Here is a 26,504-nt window from a genome sequence, read left to right as displayed (position 1 = left end):
TATAGTACAATTTAAAAATGAAGATTCTTAGTTCATGCTTCAGGGAAAAAAATGCTTTAAGGACTGGATCCATTGTAATAAGCCTGGGCCCACGGTTGGCTGGAATGAACTTGTCAACCAAACATCAGACATGAGGAACCGGAAAAGGTAGACAAATTGTAACTTTGCTTCTCACCATATTGAGTGCTACCCACACCTATTTTTAGAGCAAGCAAAATCTCAGCTGGTGCTTTCTGTGGTAACTCAGAAACTCTAAATCTCCGCAAAGCATCCAGATTTGTCACATCTTAAAGGTTTTGTCTTTGTGTGGCTAAAGAAACAATAACTGAGGTGTAATTCTTAGAATTACAGAGTTACGGTGCCTAGGAAAGATGACCTTTTTAAGATGACCTTTTCTCTCTTGTCCGCTTACCATGTTGAGGCCTGCTGTGCAATAGAAACAGCTCTTATTCACTATGGAACTGAAAGAATCTATTGGTTCAAACTTAACCGCAGTAGAATGGAAGTATTTTCCCACTGTTTCTTTGCTCAACCCTGCCACGCGGTTCATGGAACTCTTCAGGAGGCCCAGGGACTCCAGGAGTTTATTCCTTGCAGGCATGAGCTTCTATTTAGTCACCAGAGGATATAGTTTGGGTATTTCTTTTTTTTTTTTTTAATTAATTTATTTATTTTTGGCTGCGTTGGGTCTTGGTTGCTGTGCACGGGCTTTCTCTAGTTGTGGTGAGCAGGGGTGGTATGTGGGCTTCTCATTGCGGTGGCTTCTCTTGTTGCGGAGAAGCTCTGGGCACGCGGGCTTCAGTAGTTGTGGAGCACAGGCTTAGTTGCTCCATGGCATGTGGGATCTTCCCGGACCAGGGCTTGAACCCGTGTCCCCTGCATTGGCAGGTGGATTCTTAACCACTGCACCACCAGGGAAGCCTAGTTTGGGTATTTCTTGCTGGCAACACTCTCCTCAAGTCTGTCATAAATCTTATTGCCCATCTGCGGAATAAGCTTCCAGAGGGAAGCCACTGAAAGTATTACAAGTGACAGATGGAACATTCTCCTAAGCTAAATGGAAAAATGATCAATCATCTCCCCCCCCACCACCGTTGCTGAGTTATAGACAGTGGAAATTATGTAATGTGTCAGGTCCACCTTGATAAATTCCCCTTGTTAATCAGCCAGAGAACCCCCAGTAATGAACAGGGAAGGGAAAGTACACAAAGTGACCCCAGGACTAACTTTTTAATTTCTCCCAGTTATGAACTCTTTTGCCTGCAGAGGTTAAACAGTTGCTAATTTCTTCCAGTCTTTAACATGACTTGGCTCCTAGTCATACAACAAAAAGAAAAGATGCCAGTTGAGATAAAATCCCTCTGCATACAATGAGCCAACTACAACCAGACCGGAGGCCTGAGAAATAGCATGGGCTGAACTGGGTCACGGAAAAGGAATCAGTTTTTAGTTATCTAGTTGAGCACATGTTTGTCTAGTTTTCTCATACTCTGCCCAAACAGAAACATCAAAGTAACAACAAGATACCAGAAACGAGCACTGCTTCAAAAGAAGATGCTGTCTTTAATTTGCTCATTTATTCAGCAAATATTTATGGGATGCCTACCATTGGCCAGATATTGTTTTAGGCTCTGGGGGTACAACAATATAAGCAAGAGACCAAAAAAGGAAGCCCTCTTCTCATACTCTGTGAAATGATTTATGATTCATAATGTGAAAATTATGGTACTGATGATGAAATGGATGAAATAATACATAGTAGTTTAATTTTTTTTTTTTTTTTTTTTTTTTTTGCGGTACGGGGGCCTCTCATTGTTGTGGCCTCTCCCGTTGCGGAGCACAGGCTCCGGACGTGCAGGCTCAGTAGCCATGGCTCACGGGCCCAGCCGCTCCGCGGCATGTGGGATCTTCCCGGACTGGCACGAACCCGTTTCCCCTGCATCCACAGGCGGACTCTCAACCACTGCGCCACCAGGGAAGCCCTAAATATATTTTAAAGGGAGAAGGAATATGATAAGAAAATATTTTTCTCAAGCTCTAAAATAGAGCTTTTTTCCCAAATTTTAAGTAAAATTAAAGAAATCTCAGGATTGTTAAACTATGTTATTATTATTATAATAAATATCGTACTCAGAAGAAAATAGAGGTGACTTCTAAACACATGCAAGTAGATGAATATAGGTGCAGATCTAAGGTATATAGTCACCTGTAGGTTTCCCCAGGCCTTCACCATGAGTACCTGTTGGATTTCCTCAAACCCATTAAGTAAACCAACCAAAAAATAGAAAACTGGAGGCTCATTCTTTCTTGCTCAGAGTTACCATAGGATCCTGCAATCCCACTCCTGGGCATATATCCAGAGAAAACTTTAATTCAAAAGGATATGTGCACCCCAGTGTTCATTGCAGCACTATTTACAATAGCCAAGACATGAAAACAACCAAACTTCCATCAACAGATGAATGAATAAAGAAGATATATACAACGGAATACTACTCAGCCATAAAAAAGAATGAAATAATGCCATTTGCAGCAACATGGATGGACCTAAAGATTATCATCCTAAGTGAAGTAAGTCAGACAGAGAAAGACAAATACCATATGATATCACTTATATGTGGAATCTAAGATATGACACAAATGAACTTATTTATGAAACAGAAACAGACTCAAAGATATAGAGAGAGAACAGACTTGTGGTTGCCAAGGGGGAAGGGATGGGGAAGGGATGGATTGGGATCTTGGGACTAGCAGATGCAAACTATTATATATAGGAGGGATAAACAACAAGGTCCTACTGTATAGCACAGGGAACGATATTCAGTATTCTGGAACAAACCATAATGGAAAAGAATATGAAAAAGAATATATATATGTATATATCTGAATCACTTTGCTGTACACCAGAAACTAACACAACATTGTAAATCAACTATATTTCAATAAAATAAATTTTTAAAAATTTAGTTCCTCAGTTCCATCATCTACATATATTTATATCAAATCATAAAGTTCTATTTGATAGCGCTGTTCTAGGGAGTTAGATCTCCCTCTCATTTGCCCTTTGTAAGATAGAGAGACTGGAATTATTTACTTCAATTGCATATATTAATGTCAGTTTGATGGTATCAGAAAAGGTTAGTGCCAAGACACTTCTGGGGCAGTCTTTGGGAGATGTGCAGTGCCAGTAGAAGAAAAGGGTTGAGTAAGTCCGAAAGAGTCTCCTTAACTCATAATATTTTGCTACCAATAGTACCTCCAAAATGTAGTACCTGATGTGCAGTGGTGGGCACCAGAGGAGAACATCTGACTAGTCCACCTGGGACTTTTTTCTAGTCCCTTAGCAGCTGAGGCAAAGAGGTATACATGGGGCCATAGAGGTGTGGTAGCTATAAAAGTCATAGCTTTCCCAGACTCAAGAAGCATGGCCCATTACCCCAAACCTGAGTCACTTACACCAAATGCATTTCAACATCTGCTGTAGGAAGATTTGTAAGGAAGCTTGGCAAGTCTGTTGAACACAAATGCTGCTGAATGGAGAATAAAGCCAGCTGAAGCTTAATGAAACCAGGGGAGTTTTTAAACGTACTAATAAAGAAGCTAATAAAGGAAGTCTTCAGATCCTAACCAAACTACAGCAGAAAATTAATGACAGCATCATACTTATCTGGGAATTAAATGGTTGAACATAATCAATATTGTTGAACCGAATTAAACTTGCAATATTTTAATCTAAGTTTCTAAAATTACAAAGGATGCATCTTTGTGAAATGCTTGTATTTTTCTTAGTGAATATGGGGTCAATAGTAAAGATTCAATGACTTGTTTTCCTTCTTTGCTTTAAGTCCTGTATCACATTGCTTATTCCCTCAAGAATATGCAATCGTCTTGCTTCTTACAGTCATCTTCCTAGTCATGTCTTTCTCCTTTATCTAGTGTGTTTCTTCATACATAAATAGTCATGATAACTCCTTAGTAACTAGCTTATATTCTGTATTACTAAAATACACCAATAGTCTTGCAAATGATGGATATTAAGGACCTAATCATACCCTATGGAATGCCACAGCTGGAAGGGAATTTGGAAATAACCTAGTATTTCCAATCTCTAGTCCACTAATTTTTCAACCATGTCATGCTTTAGAAAATTTGTAACAATGATAATAATTTATTGAGCACTTACTATGCTCTAGGCTCTTCACTAAGGACTTTATTTGAATTATCTCTTTAATCTTTCTACAGCTAATCTTTCTACAACAATAATTAACTTCATTTTGAAGGGAGGAAAATTATACTTCGAGAGAGTAAGCAACTCGTCCAAAGTCACGTACCTGCTAAGTACCTGGGCCAAGATTCAAACCAAGTTAGGTCCCAGAGGCCACTGAACTGTGCCATGTCAGGGCAGGCAGCTCTAGGAAGATGGACAGAAATGGCCACATGTCTAGTAAGAGGGAAATACCATTTTTATCATCATTGGAAATACGCTTCAAGAAATGAATAGAACCAGCAGGCAGAGGCTGTGTGCCAGGCATTCTTTATATTTCGGAGGTAAGCTGAATAATACCAATATTAGTAGAACAAATACAGATGGCAATGAGTATGATTTTAATTCATATCAAATAATTATCGTGTGCTTTATTCTATTTTCATCGAAACCAGAATGCAATATGACCCTCAAAGGTAGGTCATAGGAATATACCTATCTAGGAAAAGTTATTCTATGCTTTTTTCCCCTTTGCTTAAACAAAAGACAGGTCTGAGGAAAAAAATGTCACATGAAACATAGCCTAACAAATCTCAGAAGAGCAACACAGAATAAACAGGGCAAAGAATTCGCAATTTTCTTTAGACTCACTCCTCAGAACATTTATGTATGTAATTTGCAGTGTGAACTGAAATCACCAGTTTGGTAAATAGTTCTCAACACATTTGCATACAATTAGGTGTACTTTATTTTTCACTATGTGACATATATATAAATAAAATTATTCAACACAGAATTCCTATTTATCAATATCTGAGTGAGAAAGTAAACAAAAGAGATACGTGAACCCATAAAAACGGAATGGTAGACAAGGTATTGAAATTGTTTATTGATGTTGTGTACTTGTCATTGATTCTCATTCTGAGTGTTAGGACCACGGACATTTAATAGATTTAAACAGAAACCTATGTTGACTTCTTAACTGGTGATTCAACATATATATATTTTTCCTTTTATAAACTCTTCCATTTGTCTTAGTAACCTGCACATAGTTAAAAAAAAATCTAATAGCCTCAAAATCCTTATGATGGCAAAGTAATAACCTTTGGTCCCACGTTCTCCTTACTTCCCAGCCCAGCTTCCTAGGAACAACTACTTGTAACTTTTTTGCTTCTTCCGGTAGTTCCTCTCAAATCTCCAAGGAATAGGCTATTTGGCTGTTCTTTGATCTATCGATTTCAATCATCTATTAACTTCCTCATTATGTCAGATGAGCCTGTGTTCTCTTACACACACATACCTCTCCTACACTATCATCCCAAATTAATCGTATCATACCTTTTTTTTTAAATTAATTTTTCGGCTGCGTTGGGACTTCGTTGCGGCACGCGGGCTTTTTCTAGTTGCGGCGAGCGGGGGTTACTCTTCGTTGCGGCGTGCAGGTTTTCATTGCGGCCATTCAAATCTTATTGTTGCGGAGCATGGGCTCTAGGCGCGCGGGCTTCAGTAGTTGTGGCTCACGGGCTCTAGAGCTCAGGCTCAGTAGTTGTGGCGCACAGGCTTAGTTGCTCCGCGGCATGTGGGATCTTCCAGACCAGGGCTTGAACTCGTGTCCCCTGCATTGGCAGGCGGATTCTTAACCACTGCGCCACCAGCGAAGTCCCCATATCATAGCTTTAAAATTAAATTGGTAATGTATGTATTATTTACTGGAAGGCTAAGAAGTATACTTTGATTACATTTACTTTCTCATGCAGCTGTCTTCTTTGACTCTCTATTGTTTTCTTCTCTTTTGCGTATGTGCTCATTTTCCTGTGTTCAGATTTTCAACAGAGGCATATCAGATTGTGTTAAGCCCCTATTTTGGGGGGCCAGAGCCCCCTTTCCTCCTACTTCAGATTGGACTGGTTATGCTCTTAACCTGCTGCACACCTGTCTTCTTGGAACTTTTTGGATTTGCTTTTTCCCTCTATTCCATTTATATCCTTGTTTTCGGACACATCCCCAAATAACTTCTTAAGAAAGAGTTTGTGGGAGGTTAAGTTTTGAGTCTTTGTATGACTGCCATTAAAAAAATCTACATGAGTGGCTGAGTATAGAATTTGAAGATATAAAATAATTTTCTCTCAAAAACTTGGGCATCTAGTAATGCTGTTGGGAAGTCCACCGCCATTCTGGACTTTCACTTTTTTGAAAGTAATCTGTGCTTTCTCTCTAGAGGTAGTTGGACCATCTCTTCATTCCAGAATTTCTGAAATTTACAGTTATGTTCCTTGGTATAGACGTTTGCCCATTCAAAGAGATGAAAAATCAATGGACCATTTAAATCTGGACATTCATGTTGTCCTTGACTCTGGGAACGTTTTGTCTATTTCCTTTTTGATTATTCCTTCCTCTCTGGACCTCCTAGACTGATCTTTGATCTTTCAGTTTTTCTTTCTTATTGTCTCTTTTTCGTTTTGTTCTGCATTGTGGGAGATTTCCTTGTCATTATCTCTCCAGCTGTCTATTGAATTTAATATTTTGTCAATCTCATTTTTAATTCCCAAGAACTCTTTCTTGTTTCCAATTGCTCCTTTTTCTATGTATCCTGATTTTGTTTTATGGATGCAATATCTTCTCTTGTATCTCAAAGGATGCTTGTTGGAGGTTTATTTCTCGTCTTTTTTTAAACTTCTTTCTTCTTTACATGAACTCTATTTTCTCCTAGGTCTTTTTATTTCTTTTCCCCCTTGTTTGCTTGTTTTCCCTATTGTTCACATGGGAGGCTCTTCTCAAATGTCTGCATTTTTGTGGATTCCTCGTATTTGAAAGTGAGTCACTAAAACCCAATTTGGCTTGTTGACAGCCAGGCATTGCTTTAGGTGGGTCAGAAAGAGAGCCAGCCACCCCTTTCATTAGCGGATGCTAGAATGTTTTGTCTTTGGAGCCATTCAGTCCCTCCAAATAAAGGACGTTCAGTCTTCTGCTTGGGAGTTCAATTCCCAGGCACAGATGATCTCCATTTTAGAAAGATTTGTCCAGTTGTTCTAAGTACATACTTTCAATTGATCCCCTTCTTTCCATCCGAGCCCTCACTCCCACTGTTCCACTTCCATTCCCACTCCACTCTTGAGCCTCTCCCAAGTTCTAGGAGGCAAATCTGCTCCTTCCTAGTCATTTTCTTCTACATTCATTAAGGTTTCAGCCTCCTCTGTCCTGTTTCATCAGCAACCATTACTCGTTCTCCTTTTGTTCCCCAGAAATCGTTGGTTCATGAATGATGATGACTCCACCATTCTTTTTATACCTGTAGGTTTCTACAGATTTTTTTCCCTTTACTGACATTACAATGTAGTCTCTGGAGACAGAGGACACAATTGTGTGTGGTCAGCCTATCATCTTTAATGGTCAATCAGTCTAATATTTTCCAATGATAACTATCATACTATTTTAAAGAGGTAGTCTATTTGAAACACTTCCCCTATATTTTAGCTGAAAGTTTTTTATATGGCTAGACATTAGAAATATCATGGGCTTTAAAGGCAAACAGGCCAGTATTGGAACCCTGGTTTTGCTACTCATTAGTCATAGAACATTGGAAAATTCACTTAATCTTAAAGCTTCAGCCTCACAATAAGAATAATAGTATTTAGCGTGAAGACTTTTTGTGAGAGCTAGATGAAGACTTTTTGTGAGAGCTAGAAGAACAGTGCCTGGCACATAGGAGGAGCTCAGTGTCTTTGTTAGGTTTATTGGTGAGTCGTCTGCTACTCTGAACAAATCACTTGAACTCAAAACCCAAATCATCAGACTCCTTGCCTCAGGTGTCACTTTTTTTTTTTAACATCTTTATTGGAGTATAATTGCTTTAAAATGGTGTGTTAGTTTCTGCTTTATAACAAAGTGAATCAGCTCTACATATTCATATATCCCCATATCTCCTCCCTCTTCTGTCTCCCTCCCACCCTCCCTATCCCACCCCTCTAGGTGGTCACAAAGCACCGAGCTGATCTCCCTGTGCTATGCGGCTGCTTCCCACTAGCTATCTATTTTACATTTGGTAGTGTACATATGTCCATGCCACTCTCTCACTTCATCCCAGCTTACCCTTCCCCCTCCCCATGTCCTCAAGTCCATTGTCTACGTCTGCGTCTTTATTCCCGTCCTGTCCCTAGGTTCTTCAGAACCTTTTTTTTAGATTCCATATATATGTGTTAGCATATGATACTTGTTTTTCTCTGACTGACTGACTTCACTCTGTATGACAGACTCTAGGTCCATCCACCTCACTACAAATAACTCAATTTTCTTTCTTTTTATGGCTGAGTAATATTCCATTGTATATATGTGCCACATCTTCTTTATCCATTAATCTCTCTATGGACACTTAGGTTGCTTCCATGCCCTGGCTACTGTAAACAGAGCTGCAATGAACACTGTGGTACATGACTCTTTTTTTTTTTTTTTGCGATACGCAGGCCTCTCACTGCCGTGGCCTCTCTCGTTGCGGAGCACAGGCTCCGGACGTGCAGGCCCAGTGGCCACATGACTCTTTTTGAATTATAGTTTTCTCCAGGTATATGCCCAGTAGTGGGATTGCTGGGTCACATGGTAGTTCTATCCTTAGTTTTTTTAAGGAACCTCCACACTGTTCTCCATAGTGGCTGTATCAATTTACATTCCCACCAACAGTGCAAGAGGGTTCCCTTTTCTCCACACCCTCTCCAGCATTTATTGTTTGTAGATTTTTTGATGACGGCCATTCTGATGGGTGTGAGATGGTATCTCATTGTAGTTTTGATTTGCATTTCTCTAATGATTAGTGATGTTGAGCATTCCTTCATGTGTTTGTTGGCAGTCTCTATATCTTCTTTGGAGAAATGTCTAGCTAGGTCTCCTGTCCATTTGTGGATTGGGTTGTTTGTTTTTTTGATATTGAGCTGCATGAGCTGCTTGTAAATTTTGGAGATTAATCCTTTGTCAGTTGCCTCGTTTGCAAATATTTTCTCCCATTCTGAGGGCTGTCTTTTCCTTTTGTTTATGGTTTCCTTTGCTGTGCAAAAGCTTTGAAGTTTCATTAGGTCCCATTTGTTTATTTTTGTTTTTATTTCCATTTCTCTAGGGGGTGGGTCAAAAAGGATCTTGCTGTGATTTATGTCATAGAGTGTTCTGCCTATGTTTTCCTCTAAGAGTTTAATAGTGTCTGGCCTTACATTTAGGTCTTTAATCCATTTTGAGTTTATTTTTGTGTATGGTGTTAGGGAGTGTTCTAATTTCATTCTTTCACATGTAGCTGTCCAGTTTTCCCAGCACCACTTATTGAAGAGGCTGTCTTTTCTCCACTGTATATTCTTGCCTCCTTTATCAAAAATAAGGTGACCATATGTGCGTGGGTTTACCTCTGGGTTTTCTATCCTGTTCCATTGATCTATATTTCTGTTTTTGTGCCAGTACCATACTGTCTTGATTACTGTAGCTTTGTAGTATAGTCTGAAGTCTGAGAAGACAGAGAAACACACAGCAGATGAAGCAACAAGGTAAAACCCCACCAGACCAAACAAATGAAGAGGAAATAGGCAGTGTACCTGAAAAAGAATTCAGAGTAATGATAGTCAAAATGATCCAAAATCTAGGAAATAGAATGGAGAAAATACAAGAAACATTTAACCTGCAGGCTGCAGGTTCGTAGTTCCCGTTGTTTTTGGTGTCTGCCCCCAGTGGCTAAGGTTGGTTCAGTTGGTTGTGTAGGCTTCCTGGTGGAGGGCAGTAGTGCCTGTGCTATGGTGGATGAGGCTGGACTTGTCTTTCTGGTGGGCAGGACCATGTCTGGTGGTGTGTTTTGGGGTGTCTATGACCTTATTATGATTTTAGGCAGCCTCTCTGATAATGGGTGGGGTTGTGTTCCTGTCTTGCTAGTTGTTTGGAGTAGGGTGTCCAGCACTGTAGCTTGCTGGTCGTTGAGTGGAGCTGGGTCTTAGTGTTCATATGGAGATCTCTGGGAGAGCTTTCGCCGTTTGATATTACGTGGATCCAGGAGGTCTCTGGTGGACCAATGTCTTGAACTCGGTTGTCCCACCTCAGAGGCACAGGCCTGACACCTGGCCGGAGCACCAATACTCTCTCAGCCACACGGCCAGGTACGTGGGGAGTTTCTAACCTTTTGGGAAGTCTGAGGTCTTCTGCCAGCATTCAGTAGGTGTTCTGTAGGAGTTGTTCCATATGTAGATGCATTTGTGATGTATCTGTGGGGAGGACAGTGATCTCCACGTCTTATTCCTCCACCATCTTGAAGGTTTCCATCAGGTGTCACTTTTTAAGGGAAGCCTCCCTGATTTCAGGTTGGGATAGAGGGGCCTTCTTTGTTCTTGCAGCAGTCTGTTAACTACCTGTTATAACACCTGTCACACTGTGGTGGATTTGCTTGTTGAATGTCTGTCTTCCCTATTAGTCTGTAAACTCCATGAAAATTGGGATCCAGTCTGTATTGTTATATATATATTGGAGATATATATATCTCCAGTGGCTAGCACTAGGCTTGGTACGGAGTTGGTCCTCAATAAATACACATTGAATGAATGAGTAATACCATTCCACTTTTAGAAAGCTTGCTGTATTAGATGATTTTTAAAAAATGTAAAGTGCATTCCGTGCCTGAAGTTCCTTCAGTAAGGATGCAGATGACTTTTCTTAAGGTACTATTTAGAAAGATCATGGAACAAACATTATATAACTAAGATGCACAAACTTAGAGGAACACAAATATTGGATAACAAATCAGTATACTGTATGAAAATCAAATCCAGTTAAAACAATTAACCCCCCTTTTCCCTCCTTCTCCACCCCCCATAATGGAGCACTGAAGCTTTATAGCTAGAGGAAATGCAACAGTTCATTCAGAAATTGGTATTGGTTTTGATTTTCAAAGTCAAGCTTCTACTTAATTCCTTTGAAATCTAAATAATTCCTCAGTCAAAAAAAAAAAAAAAAGAAAAAAGAAAAGAGAAAGAAAAACAGTCTCTGGATGGTTTCAATTTGGTGGCAATGCCTGAGGCTATAAATAGACACAACAAATGTGTTTCAATTTCTCCTTTTGGAATGCTTTCTTCCTTAACCCTACTACTTGGATAGGGCTGCCATCACCCACTAAAGAGCTACAGCCTTAGCAAAAATGACCTATTAGGAATGTCACCTGCCTGTTTAATTTACTTACTGGATTGTTCTGGACACTCCCTTCTGTTCCAGGAGTGATTAGGCGCAGTGGTATCCCTTTGTTGTCCCTGTCTCTAAAGAGGGATGGAGGATTCTGCTGGTTCTAAGTTAATTCCTAAACTACCCATAAGATGTAAAATCTTGGGTGATCAATCTACTTCAGACTATTAGTAATCACAGAGCTGCTGAATGTGGTTATGGCAAGACTGAAGACCAGTCTTTATACATTTTATCACTGTGTTTAGTAGAATCATTGGGATGGGGACTTTGTTGTTTATGCTATTGTTATTGTTATTTAAAACTGAAAGTAATCTCAGTGATCACCATGCTAAACATTTCATTTAACAGATAAACAATCTGATTTCCAACGAGCTTAAGATTTAGCCAAAGCCAATTTCAAATCCATATAATAATGGGAACCAACAAAAATCTCACCAAACTCAGAAATCCTGACTTCTCATAAACAGATAAAACTTAACTGTATTGGGGAATATTATCTTTGAATATAAATGATTCATGTACCCTAAACTTAATACATTAGTTTAGACCACAGTTAAAATATCTGTTTTTAGCTGGTTTATACAGTCTGATGGGAATTACTTGCATACAGAAATTCTTGTGTAGGTTTGCAGCTGAAGATGCATTTTCCAGGTAGACAGAATATCAAGAATAAAGAGTTCTAGCCAAACAACTTTCCTTCAGAGGATGTCTCTGCTCTTCTGTCTTTGTGCTTCAAGATACAGAGGCAGCAACAGTACACAGAGCAAGTCCACTTCCAGATTGGGAAGAGGGGAGGAGGTGTGATGTGAATTAAGTCTTACTCATAGTTGCGTCATTCACAGCCAAAGAGATATTTTGGATAGACAATGGCCTAGTGACTCCTACCCATCCATCATATGACATCAAAGCACAATTTGTAATACATTCGCCAATACAGCCATTGTTTGCAGTTCAAATATGAGCTAAAAGACGGTTTTGGATTGGACTTCGGTTCCCTAGTTGATTAGAATCATTTCGACATTAACAGTAGCGCGAGCTTGAACACAAGCGCGAGCTTGTGTGATTTGTACCTTTCTTGAATTTTTAATCAAGGCCCTATCCATGATCAGAATTTTTATATAATCATAGTTTTCAGGAAAATAGTAATTCTTACTTAATCTAATGAGTGACTCTCTTCATAAGAAAGCTAAACATGGTGTGCAAGGGCATTCGCTTGTGAATAGCTATTGCAGAATATTATCCCCCGAGGTGGCAGAAAATCAATCATTTCATAAGTACACCAATTTGTACAGTGATTAGGCTACCAAGATGGACCTAAGTGTTCATTTTTCAGTGGGATTGATGTGCAAATACTGAGCAATAAAGTCTCCTGCTGCGTAGAATCTTGTTATCTTAGAGATAATCTTCTTTTTGGTTTTTAAGGAAGCAGAACCTAATTAAAATCTTCTTGAAATTTTCACTTTTGAAGGTCCGTAAAACATTTATGTATCCTTTTTATTTGTTGTTGTTTTTTAAAATGAATATACAGGAACATTTTATCTTGTCCTAGATGAGTTAAAATTTATAAATAATATTCAGCTCTGGAATTCTTCCTTCCTAATAACGTATTCTCAACGGATTGTTTCAGTGAGGATACTATTGGTTGCAAATAACAAAACCCAAAGATAGAAACTTAAATAATTAGAGCAATTTATTGATGTAGAAACAGAAAAGTCCAGAGGTAGGGTGGATTTCAGGCAGAGCCTAGCTATGACTCTGGGCCCATTTTCGGCAGTTTGCTCAGATCTGCCCTGCTCCATGTTGGTGGTTTCTTCCATGGTTTTCATATGTCTTTTAACAACAATGTCTTTCATGCTTCATATTAACTGTGGGTTGTGGGGTCAGGGGACAGGAAAACTGGAGAAGTAAGAATTTTCTCTTGACAATCAAATAAGAGTCCTGACCTCTGGTTTAATTGGACCATTCTTTATCAATCACACTGACGGAGGGCATGCCTTCTCTGATTGGATAAGGTCATCAGAGTCCATCTTTACAGGGGTGGGTGGAGAGAAAAATTACATCTAAACTCAGCCACAAAATGGGTGAAAATGTAGTATGGATGTTGTTGAGACAACCTCACTTTTCTCTACATTGAGCAAGTAGGGAATTAATTGTATATAATGTGCATTCTAAAATCTGAGAGCTGTAAGGATAGAACCATGATGGTTCGCAATGCTTATTCTGCTTCACTACATTGAGAAAAGATATTATCATGCATCATCCCACATGCCTAGGTAGGTTTATATGAAATTCGCTTTCTATTGGCTTCAACTCTTTTTTTTTTTTTTTCACTACAGAGAGAAGGTTGACATAATGAGAGAAAAACTAGGTCTGTTTCATTGTATTACCGTGGGGTCCAATTCAACTGACTAGAATACAACAGTGACATGATAGGTGGTTGAGAGCCTCTAGATTTTAGATGGAGTAGCATCTACCAGCTACATGTGGTATGAATAATTGCTCTATTAGATATGGACTATACTAAAAGAGAAATATAGAATTCTGTGTTAAAGAAAAAGCTTTGTTAGTGTATCAGAGTTCTCAAGAAAAAGAGAACCAATGTATAAAATAAGTGCTGCCTCATACAGTTCTGGAGGCTGAGATCTGCTACCTCTAAGCTGGAGACCAGGACAGCCAATGTTGTAGATGCAGTCTGGGTCTGAAGGCCTGAGAATCCAAGAGTGGTGAGAGCAGAAGATCAATGTCCCAGCTCAGTCAGCAGGGCAGAGTGATTTCAACCTTCATCTGCCCTTTCCCTCTATTCTGATCCTCAATAGACTGGAGGATGTCCACCTCTTTTGGGGAATCTTCTGCTGTAGTCAGTCCACCAATTCAGAAATAATGTTTAACCACATATCTGGACATCCTTTGGACGATTCAAGTTGACACAAGTGACCGTCACAGCTAGGTGTAACATACCATCATGAAAAGAGCACAGCGCATGCTCCATCAAGGGGCTGGGCAAGGACTGGGCAGGTCACTTCACTTCTCTGAGTTTTAAGGGGAATAAAAATACCTAACCTACCAACAATGAGAAACAAACAACCTGATTAAGAATGGGCAGAAGATCTGAATAGACATTTTTCCACAGAGGACATTCAGATGCCCGAGATGCTCAACATCGCTAGTCATCCGGCAAATGCAAATCAAAACCACAATGAGATATCACCTCACAACTGTCAGAAAGGCCGTCATCAAAAAGAACACAAACAACAAACGTTAAGGATGTGGAGAAAGGGGAACCCTCATGCACTGTTGGCGGGAATGTAAATGGGTGCGGCCTCTGTGGAAGACACTATGGAGGTTCCTCACATAACTAAAAATAGAACTACTATATGATCCAGCAATTCTACTCCTGGGCATATATAAAAAACCCACAAAACATACACACACCCCAATGCTCATAGCAGCATTATTTATAATTGCCAAGATATGGAAGCAACCTAAATGTCCATCAACAGATGAACGGAGAAAGAAGATGTGGTATGTATACATATAGTATGTGTGTGTGTGTGTGTATATATATATATATATACACACATATACACACACACACACACGCACATAAATATATATATATATATATACACACACACACATATATATATATACACAAGAATGAAAGCTTGCCATTTGCAACAGCAAGGATGGACTTGGAGGGCATTATGCTAAGTGAAATAAGTTAGACGGGGAAAGACAAATACTGTATGATATCACTTATATGTGGAATCTAAAAAAATACAATAAACTAGTAAATATAACAAAAAAGAAGCAGATTCACAGATATGGAGAACAAACTAGTGCTTACCAGTGGGAGAAGGAAGTGGGGAGGGGCAAGATAGGGGTAAGGGATTAAGAGGTACAAACTATTATGTATAAAATAAGTTACAAGGATCTATTGTACAAAACAGGGAATATAGGCAATATTTTATAATAACTATAAATGAAATATAACCTTTAAAATTGTGAATCACTATAGTATACACCTATAACATATAATATTTGTAAATCAACTATACTTCAAAAAAACACACCTAACCTACCTGTTTAAGAATTTGTTGAAAGCTTAAAAGAAATAATTTATAATAACATATCTTGTAATACTGTGAAGTGCCACAGTATTATTATTAGCAACTATACACTCCTCTATAGATTGTAAGCCCCTGGAGGGTAGGGCACTGTTTCTTTATCTACATTCCTCCACTGTGTTTGTCTACCAGTAACTCTTTATTAATAAATAATGACATGAAAATAAGGACAATAAGGGTGGTTATGATAATTAGGAAAAGTATCTGTGGTACTGGAGATGACGAGTTGAGGGAAGAAATGATGATATTGGGTAAAAGTTAGGAAAATACAAGGAAAAACTGAGTTCTTGAATTGGAGCTAATAACCTAACATCAAAATATTTAGTGTACTCCAAATTCCATTGTGCCACTGGGCTATCCACTGTTTCATTAAAAGTTTGCAGTTAAGGGGCTTCCCTGGTGGCGCAGTGGTTGGGAGTCTGCCTGCCAATGCAGGGGACACGGGTTCAAGCCCTGGTCTGGGAAGATCCCACATGCCGCGGAGCAACTAGGCCCGTGAGCCACAACTACTGAGCCTGCGCGTCTGGAGCCTGTGCTTCGCAACAAGAGAGGCCACGACAGTGAGAGGCCTGCGCACCGTGATGAAGAGTGGCCCCCGCTTGCCGCAACTAGAGAAAGCCCTCGCACAGAAACGAAGACCCAACACAGCCCCCCACCAAAAAATTAAAAAAAAAAAAAAGTTTGCAGTTAAGATTGTTAGAAGATTTTGCCCATTTGGGAAATCATCCCTAACTTTTAAAGGACATTCAAGGGAAATCGTATTAGCTTTAAAGCTGAATTTGCTGGGAGGCATCTATATCATTTAGCAAAAATATACCTGTATTTCCACATTCTGTATGTGGCTAGGGGATCTACACAATTGATGAAGTTCTTATAAATCTCAGAAAAAGAAATTCAAATCTTTGCTACTTCAAGTATGCTCTGTAGTCCTATAAAAGTCAGTGATACTCTTCACAGAAAACATGAAGCTTTAGGCACCTGTGTTTTCACTCTAAAACTTCTTTCTATAACTAAAGGCAATTAGTTGTCACATATCCTCAATTTATTGCCATTTACCAACACTATAAATTGAGCTAGGATGTACACAGAATGCACAACTAGACACAATTCCTGCTGAGTCAGGGGTGGGGCGAGTTTTCCCCACAAAACTCTCAGTAAAGCGTCTTCTGTGAACTGTAATAGACAACCCACAAATTTCAGCCACAAATCCTGCAAACTGTATCACTGGGAAGCAGCACTTTAACTGATAGTCTGGTATTTCCAAAAGATAATGTCACCATGACACTTTCAGTCTTTCACTATCCTTCTACTGAGTCCCTTTTGTATCATCCTAGAGTTGGAGCCACTTGAGCTAGAAGTGCATTTTTTGTTGTTTGCCAGGCTCTGTTTTGCCTTACCAGCTGGGCCATCACAGTGTAACCTCCCAAGTTCTTAGAGGGAGGCATCTTAGTGTCCTTACCACTAGAACAAGGATGTTGCTTGCGAAACAAGAAAATTGTTCCTTCTGCCATGGCTCTCTCTTCAATAAAGGAATGTCTACCTTAATTGGTTGAGTTGCCATGCTCATTCTGTGTTACCCTAGAAGGAATAGAGGGCAGCAATGCCCCTCAAGTCTACAGAACCAGATGGGTATTCTTGGCCAAGACTGTGTGTGTGTGTGTGTGTGTGTGTGTGCATGTGTGTATGCAAATGAGTGTCTGGCAAATTTGTATAAAAATACATATACAATATATAAGGTAATCTAACTAGTTTATCATATAGAGACTATGTTCGAAACTGAAAATCATCTGTGTCCAGGAAAGAAAACCATCAAACAAAAGATAAACATTTTAAATGGTTGTTTTCTTCCATACATCATGACAGTAGTTATTCCCATGGCTGGTGACCTCTAATTTCAATGTCACAATCATCCCTTTGTCCTAGCTCTCTCAATTGTACATTTCCCTCTCTTGTGATAGGTAGGTAGATAAGTAGATAGATAGATAGATAGATAGGTAGATAGATATTGCATTAGTCAGGGTTATCCGGAGAAAAAGAATGAATAACATGTGTGTGTGTGTGTGTGTGTGTGTATGCATACATATATATGGAAAGAGATTTTTTAGTCTCTGATAAAGAGACTAAATTTTTTCTTTTATTCCTTGCCTAAAAGTATTCTCCCCATTATTTAAAGTAAATCACTACCATGATGAAAAATTAGGCAAAGACAAAAAAGAATAAGTGGAAAATCACAATCACGCAAAATGATGACTAAATAAAAACAACAACAAAAAAAATCTTTTTACTTTGGGAAATTGCAAACATATACAAAGGTAAAAAGGATAGCATAGTGACCATCCATGTTCCAATCATCCAGAGTCCCTAATATCAACTCCTAGCCAACCTTAGGAAAGAGGTTTATTTCAAGGAATTAGCTCACATAATTATGGAGGCTGGGAAGTCCAAATCCACAGTATGGCCCAACAGGCTTGAGACTCAGGACAGCCTATGGTGCAGATGAAGTCTGAAGGTGATCGGCTGGAGCATTCCCTCTTGCTCCAGGAGGCCAATCTTTTTATTCTATTCAGGGCTTCAACTGATTAGATGAGGCCCACCTACATGATGGAGGGCAATCTGCTTCTCAAAGTTCACCAATTTAAACGTTAATCGTATCCAAAATCACATTCTTAAGTTGGCACATAAAATTAACCATCACAGATTTAGGTAGACCTATACATCTGTGTCTCTCTGTATAGATACACAGATATGTCTTTTGCTCTCTCTCTCTCTCTTGCTCTCATCAAACAGGCCTGAATCCAAATAGCAACCCCAACAATTACGTGTGACTTGTGGTATGTTATTGTATCTCCAAAAGGGTCAACTTCCTCATTTATGCAATGGAGATATCACACCTCTTCCTTAAAGTCACTTTAAGGGTAAATAAGGTAAATAAGGCAGTATGTATAAAACACCTGGCAACATGTCCGACACATAGCAAATGTTCAACAGATGGAAAGTGTTACCCATTCATTCCAACAAACATTTATGTACCCTGATTCTTTCCACTTCTCCACCTCTAGTGTTACCACCCTAGTTGGGTTACACTGGTGTATCTTGTCTGCGCTAGTTCAATAGCCTCCTAAATTATTTTCTCATTTAACCCTGGAGTTAGTCAGGGAACGCCTGACTGGTAACTTGATATTTGAGTGAAGCATAGATATACCTGGGAAAAATTTTGGTGGAAGGGGCAGAGAGGACAAAAGAAACCCCCCAAAAGCAAGAGTGTTGAGGATGGAAATCCAGTTCCCTGAGTTTTGAAAAATGGTAACCCTTATTCTACTCAACAACGCAAATACAGTCTTGACAAATTTGTGAAACTATCAAAGTGAAATGAGTTCTTTCTTCCTTGACGGCTCTCTCCAATGAACCACGTGCACTGACCTATGAAAGGAAAGTGCATCCATTGCAAACAGAGCACACATAGGAGAGAGAGCTCGCTGGGCTCCAGGCTGCTCCTACTATCAAAATCAAATGTTGACTTTTGAAACATTAAAGATTAATTTTGCTATTGAATCAATATTAAAGCAGGTGGATACCCCGCAGGAAGTCTCTTCCGTCCAGCACTCATATTTCATGGTCCAGTCTAAACAGGATTTGATCCTTCCTGCACAAACCTTTGAACTCCTTAGTGAATGAAACAGGTGTACCAAGGCTAAGTAGCTCCAAATCTGGCATTTTCACATCTTGATGTGAAAAGACAGCAGGGGTGAGTCAAACAGAGACCTTTAACTCAAATCCACAAAATCAAGAAAGCCAGCACAATGCCTGCGAGTTGTAAAGGGAAGTGAGGAATCCATAACCTGCACAGTGGCCCGCACAAAACCAGTTTAGGTAGGTTTTTCAGTAATGTGCCCATTTTTTCCTAAATAAGCTGTTGGCTGGGTCTACCATTGACTAAAAGTCCAACAAAACATAAACATGAGATTTTTCCGACTTTGGCAGGATATAAACAAGCCACTTTCACATGGCAATTAGCTGGTTTGTTTTTCCTGCCTTTCTTGACTGTTTTTGAAGGGTTTCAAGTTTAAGCTGTCTTTGTCCTCTGCAAAAAGGGGAACTAGCTTTGACTGACTAAAGCTCTGGGTTTGATGAGAAGGATTATTTTTATTTTTTCTACACAGAAGGCTTAAAAGAAAAAGGATTTGTATCTGTAGGCAAAATTTATTTTTTGTTTTTAATTTAATTAATTTATTTATTTTTGGCTGCATTGGGTTTTCGTTGCTGCGTGCGGGCTTTTTCTAGTTGTGGCGAGTGGGAGCTGCTCTTCGTTGCGGTGTGCAGTCTTCTCATTGCGGTGGAGCACGGGCTCTAGGTGTGTGGGCTTTAGTAGTTGTGGCTTGTTGGCTCTAGAGCACAGGCTCAGTAGTTGTGGCGCACGGGCTTAGTTGCTCCACAGCATGTGGGATCTTCCTGGACCAGGGCTCGAACCCGTGTCCCCTGCATTGGCAGGTGGATTCTCAACCACTGCACCACCAGGGAAGTCCCAGACAAAAAGTTTTTAAAGGGAGACAGGAAAGTGGAATGTTCCTTCCAGGGTAGAAAATATTCCCTCGGGCTGGGGTGGAGCAGAAAGTGAAGAGGAGACCTGGGCCACCCTAGAGAAGAAAGGACTTCTAGGTGGGCAACTACTAGGTGTAATACCTCATGGGCAATATTGCTGAGTCTCCTGCATCCCAAGGATGGCAGGAAGCCACAAAGGACACCAGGAGGGGTACTGTTCAAACACTCACGAAGGGGAGAGAGGGAGTCATCATCCTTAGCACCACTTCATTCTTGCAACCATGACAATCATTCTTGCAAGCATGGATAACCTGTGCCCAGGGACCTTGTCTGTTGTTCCCTTAGTGTGTATGTTGTCACAAAGGACCTCTACAGAGGTCACCTACCAGTCTTGATTCCTGTCTGTGTCCCTAGATTTTATGAGGTCATACTCTAAGGGGGGAGTGTCCCTCTCAACATCTCTGGGCACCCACACAAAAACAAGAGAGTTTGGATGGAGCAACTCCAGACCCGATGAAGCAGGTTAACGATGCCTCCCTTCTATGTAACTTATCTAGAAACTTCTTTTCCTCTCATGTAAATAAGCATAAATTGTGTAATCAACCTTATTGGGCAGCACTCTGCAAAAACTGGAAACTTCTTTGCTATACTTCCCTCACAGGAAGGGTTTTAATAATTATTCTCACTGAACCCTTACACAGAACATTGCAATATGTGATATCCAGAGTCCTGAAAAGAACAAAGCACTTAATTTGCATTCAAAATTGGTATTTTTTATGATACAAATGAACATATTTACAAAACAGAAATAGATTCATAGACTTAGAGAACGAATTTATGGTTACCATGGGGGGAAGTGTGGGGCAGGGATAAACCAGGAGGTTGGGATTAAAAGATGCACACTACTATACTTAAAATAGATAACCAACAAGAACCTACTGTATAGCACAGGGAACTCTGCTTAGTATTCTGTAATAACCTAAATGGGAAAAGAATTTGAAAGAGGATACATGTATATGTATTAATACAACTGAATCATTTTGCTGTATACTTGAAACTAATATAACATTGTTAATCAACTATACTCCAATATAAATAAAATTTTTTTAAAAAATTGTTTTTTTTTTTTTATACTGCAGGTTCTTATTAGTCATCAATTTTATACACATCAGTGTATACATGTCAATCCCAATCGCCCAATTAGGCACACCACCATCCCCACCCCACTGCGGTTTTCCCCCCTTGGTATCCATACGTTGGTTCTCTACATCTGTGTCTCAACTTCTACCCACAAATCGGTTCATCTGTACCAGTTTTCTAGGTTCCACATACATGTGTTAATATACGATATTTGTTTTTCTCTTTCTGACTTACTTCTCTCTGTATAACAGTCTCTAGATACATCCACGTCTCAACAAATGACTCACTTTCGTTCTTTTTTATGGTTGAGTAATATTCCATCGTATATATGTACCACATCTTCTTTATCCATTCGTCCGTCGATGGGCATTTAGGTTGATCCATGACCTGGCTATTGAAAATAGTGCTGCAATGAACATTGGGGTGCATGTGTCTTTTTGAATTATGATTTTCTCTGGGTATATGCCCAGTAGTGGGATTGCTGGACCATATGGTAATTCTATTTTTAGTTTTCTAAGGAACCTCCATACTGTTGCAATAGTGGCTGTATCAATTTACATTCCCACCAACAGTACAAGAGGGTTCCCTTTTCTCCACACCCTCTCCAGCATTTGTTGTTTGTAGATTTTCTGATGATGCCCATTCTAACTGGTGTGAGGTGATACCTCATTGTAGTTTTCATTTGCATTTCTCTAAAAATTAGTGATGTTGAGAAGCTTTTCATGTGCTTCTTGGCCATCTGTATGTCTTCTTTGGAGAAATGTCTATTTAGGTCTCCTGCCCATCTTTGGATTGGGTTGCTTGTTTCTTTAATATTGACCTGCATGAGCTATTTATATATTCTGGAGATTAATCCTTTGTCCATTGATTCATTTGCTAATATTTTCTCCCATTCAGAGGGTTGTCTTTTTGTCTTGTTTATGGTTACCTTTGCTGTGCAAAAGCTTTGAAGTTCCATGAGGTCCCATTGTTTATTTTTGTTTTTATTTCCATTACGCTAGGAGGTGGATCAAAAAAGATCTTGCTGTGATTTATGTCAAAGAGTGTTCTTCCTATGTTTTCCTCTAAGAGTTTTATAGTGTCCGGTCTTACATTTAGGTATCTAATTCATTTTGAGTTTATTTTTGTGTATGGTGTTAGGGAGTGTTCTAATTACATTCTTTCACATGTAGCTGTCCAGTTTTCCCAGCACCACTTATTGAAGAGACTGTCTTTTCTCCATTGTATATCTTTGCCTCCTTTATCATAGATTAGTTGACCATAGGTGCGTGGGTTTATCTCTGGGCTTTCTATCCTGTTCCATTGATCTATGTTTCTCTTTTTGTGCCAGTACCATATTGTCTTGATTACTGTAGCTTTGTAGTATAATCTGAAGTCAGGGAGTCTGATTCCTCCAGCTCCATTTTTTTCCCTCAAGACTGCTTTGGATATTTGGGGTCTTTTGTGTCTCCATACAAATTTTAAGATGATTTGTTCTAGTTCCGTAAAAAATGCCATTGGTAATTTGATAGGGATTGCATTGAATCCGTAGATTGCTTTGGTAGTATAGTCATTTTCACAATATTGATTCTTCCAATACAAGAACATGGTATATCTCTCCATCTGTTGGTATCATCTTTAATTTATTCCATCACCGTCTTATAGTTTTCTGCACACAGATCTGTTGTCTCCCTAGGTAGGTTTATTCCTAGGTATTTTATTCTTTTTGTTCCAATGGTAAATGGGAGTGTTTCCTTAATTTCTCTTTCAGATTTTTCATCATTAGTGTATAGGAATGCAAGAGATTTCTCTGCATTAATCTTGTATCCTGCAACTTTACCAAATTCATTGATTAGCTTTAGTAGTTTTCTGGTGGCATTTTTAGGATTCTCTATGTATAGTATCACGTCATCTGCCAACAGTGACAGTTTTACTTCTTCTATTCCAATTTGTATTCCTTTTCTTTTTCTTCTCTGATTGCCAAGGCTAGGACTTCCAAAACTATGTTGAATAATAGCAGTAAGAGTGGACATCCTTATCTTGTTCCTGATCTTAGAGGAAATGCTTTGAGTTTTTCACCACTGAGAATGATGTTTGCTGTGGGTTTGTCGTATATGGCCTTTATTATGTTGAGGTAGGTTCCCTCTATGCCCACTTTCTGGGGAGTTTTTATCAAAAATTGGTGTTGAATTTTGTCAAAAGCTTTTTCTGCATCTGTTGAGATGATCATATGGTTTTTATTCTTCAATTTGTTAATATGGTGTATCACATCATTTGATTTGCGTATATTGAAGAATCCTTGCATCCCTGGGATAAATCCCACTTGATCATGGTGTATAATCCTTTTAATGTGTTGTTGGATTCTGTTTGCTAGTATTTTGTTGGGGAATTTTGCATCCATGTTCATCAGTGATATTGGTCTGTAATTTTTTTTGTAGTAGCTTTGTCTGGTTTTGGTATCAGGGTGATGGTGGCCTTGTACAATGACTTTGGAGTGCTCCTTCCTCTGCAATTTTTTGGAAGAGTTTGAGAAGGATGGGTGTTAGCTCTTCTCTAAATGTTTGATAGAATTCACCTGTGAAGCCATCTGGTCCTGGACTTTTGTTTGTTCAAAGATTTTTAATCACAGTTTCAATTTCATTACTTGTGATTGGTCTGTTCATATTTTCTGTTTCGTCCTGGTTCAGTCTTGGAAGGTTATACCTTTCTAAGAATTCGTCCATTGCTTCCAGGTTGTCCATTTTAGTGGCCTAGAGTTGCTTGTAGTAGTCTCTTAGGATGCTTTGTATTTCTGGGGTGTCTGTTGTAACTTCTCCTTTTTCATTTCTAATTTTATTGATTTGAGTCCTCTCCCTCTTTTTCTTGATGAGTCTGGATAATGGTTTATCAATTTTGTTTATCTTCTCAAATAACCAGCTTTTAGTTTTATTGATCTTTGCTACTGTTTTCTTGGTTTCTATTTCATTTATTTCTGCTCTGATCTTTATGATTTTTTTCCTTCTGCTAACTTTGGGTTTTGTTCATTCTTCTTTCTCTAGTTCCTTTAGATGTACGGTTAGATTGTTTATTTGAGATTTTTCTTGTTTCTTGAGGTAGGCTTGTACAGCTATAAACTTCCCTCTTAGAACTGCTTTTGCTGCCTCCCATAGGTTTAGGATCGTCGTGTTTTCATTGTCATTTGTCTCTAGGTATTTTTTGATTTCCTCAGTGATCTCTTGGCTATTTAGTAACGTATTGTTTAGCCTCCATGTGTTTGTGTTTTTTACTTTTTTTCCCCTGTAATTCATTTCGAATCTAATAGTGTTGTGGTCAGAAAAGATGCTTAATATGATTTTAATTTTCTTAAACTTACTGAGGCTTGATTTGTGACCCAAGATGTGATGTATCCTGGAGAATATTCAGTGGACACTTGAGAAGAAAGTGTAATCTGCTGGTTTTGGATGGAGTGTCCTATAAACATCAATTAATCTATCTGATCTACTGTGTCATTTAAATCTTCTGTTTCCTTATTTATTTTCACTTTGGATGATCTGTCCATTGGCGTAAGTGAGGTGTTAAACTCCCTCACTATTATTGTGTTATTGTCGATTTCCTCTTTTATAGCTGTTAGTAGTTGTCTTATGTATTGAGGTGCTCCTATGTTTGGTGCATATATATTTATAATTGTTATATCTTCTTCTTGGATTGATCCCTTGATCATTATGTAGTGTCCTACCTTGTCTCTTGTAACATTCTTTATTTTAAAGTCTATTTTATTTGATATGAGTATTGCTACTCCAGCTTTCTTTTGATTTTCCTTTGCATGGAATATTCTTTTCCATCCCCTCACTTTCAATCTGTATGTGTCCCTAGGTGAAGCATCCATGAGGTAGACAGCATATGGATGGGTCTTGTTTTTGTATCCATTCAGCAAGCCTGTTTCTTTTGGTTGGAGCATTTAATCCATTCACCTTTAAGGTAATTATCGATATGTATGTTCCTATGACCATTTTCTTAATTGTTTTCAGTTTATTTTCATAGATCCTTTTCTTCTCTTGTGTTTCGTACTTAGAGAAATTCCTTTAGCATTTTTTTGTAGAGCTGGTTTGGTGGTGCTGAATTCTCTTAGCTTCTGCTTGTCTGTAAAACTTTTGATTTCTCCATCGAATCTGAATGAGATCCTTGCTGGGTAGAGTAATCTTGGTTGTAGGTTCTTCCCTTTCATCACTTTAAGTATATCATGCCACTCCTGTCTGGCTTGTAGAGTTTCTGCTGAGAAATCAGCTGTTAACCTTATGGGAGTTCCCTTGTATGTTATTTGTCATTTCTTCCTTGCTGCTTTCAATAATTTTTCTTTGTCTTTAATTTTTGCCAATTTGATTACTATTTGTCTTGGTGTGTTTTTCCTTGTGTTTATCCTGTACGGGACTCACTGCGCTTCCTGGACTTGGGTGGCTGTTTCCTTTCCCATGTTAGGGAAGTTTTCAACCAAAATCTCTTCAAATATTTTCTCGGGTCCTTTCTGTCTCTCTTCTCCTTCTGGGATCCCTATAATGCGAATGTTGTTGTGTTTAATGTTGTCCCAGAGGTCTCTTAGGCTGTCTTCGTTTCTTTTCATTTTTTTCTCTTATTCTGTTCTGCAGCTGTGAATTCCACCATTCTGTCTTCCAGGTCACTTAACCGTTCCTCTGCCTCAGTTATTCTGCTATTGATTCCTTCTCGTGTAGTTTTCGTTTCAGTTATTGTATTGTTCATCTCTGTTTGTTTGTTCTTTAATTCTTCTAGGTCTTTGTTAAACATTTCTTGCATCTTCTCCATCTTTGCCTCCATTCTTTTTCCGAGGTCCTGGATCATCTTCACTATCATTATTCTGAATTCTTTTTCTGCAAGGTTGCCTATCTCCACTTCATTGAGTTGTTTTTCTGGGGTTTTATCTTGTTCCTTCATCTGTTACGTAGCCCTCTGCCTTTTCATCTTGTCTATCTTTCTGTGAATGTGGTTTTTGTTCCACAGGTTGCAGGATTGTAATTCTTGCTTCTGCTCTCTGCCCTCTGGTGGATGAGGTTATCTAAGAGGCTTGATGGGAGGGACTCACAAATTGTTTTTTTTTAAAATAGGAAACACAGCTTCTGCTAAGTTCTTTCTGTTAAATTAGCAAGAAATCCTGACTGTGGGAGGTGAGTCTCCTGGACTGTTAAAGGTTATAAATCAGTATCACTATTTTAATGATTTCCAAAAGAGATGATGAAGTGAAACCACATCAAGATACAGGAGAAGAGAACTCCTGGCTGCCTGGGTTTATTTCAGAGACAGCCCCTCACCACGCTGACAGTTTCCTCTTCTAC

The sequence above is a fragment of the Aethalodelphis obliquidens genome, unplaced genomic scaffold (assembly GCF_003676395.1).
Source record: "Aethalodelphis obliquidens isolate GAN/ISIS:26980383/991018 unplaced genomic scaffold, ASM367639v1 scaffold3, whole genome shotgun sequence".
NCBI lineage: Eukaryota > Metazoa > Chordata > Mammalia > Artiodactyla > Delphinidae > Aethalodelphis > Aethalodelphis obliquidens.
The sequence above is the reverse complement of the archived record's forward strand: the minus strand, read 5'-3'. Positions refer to the sequence as shown.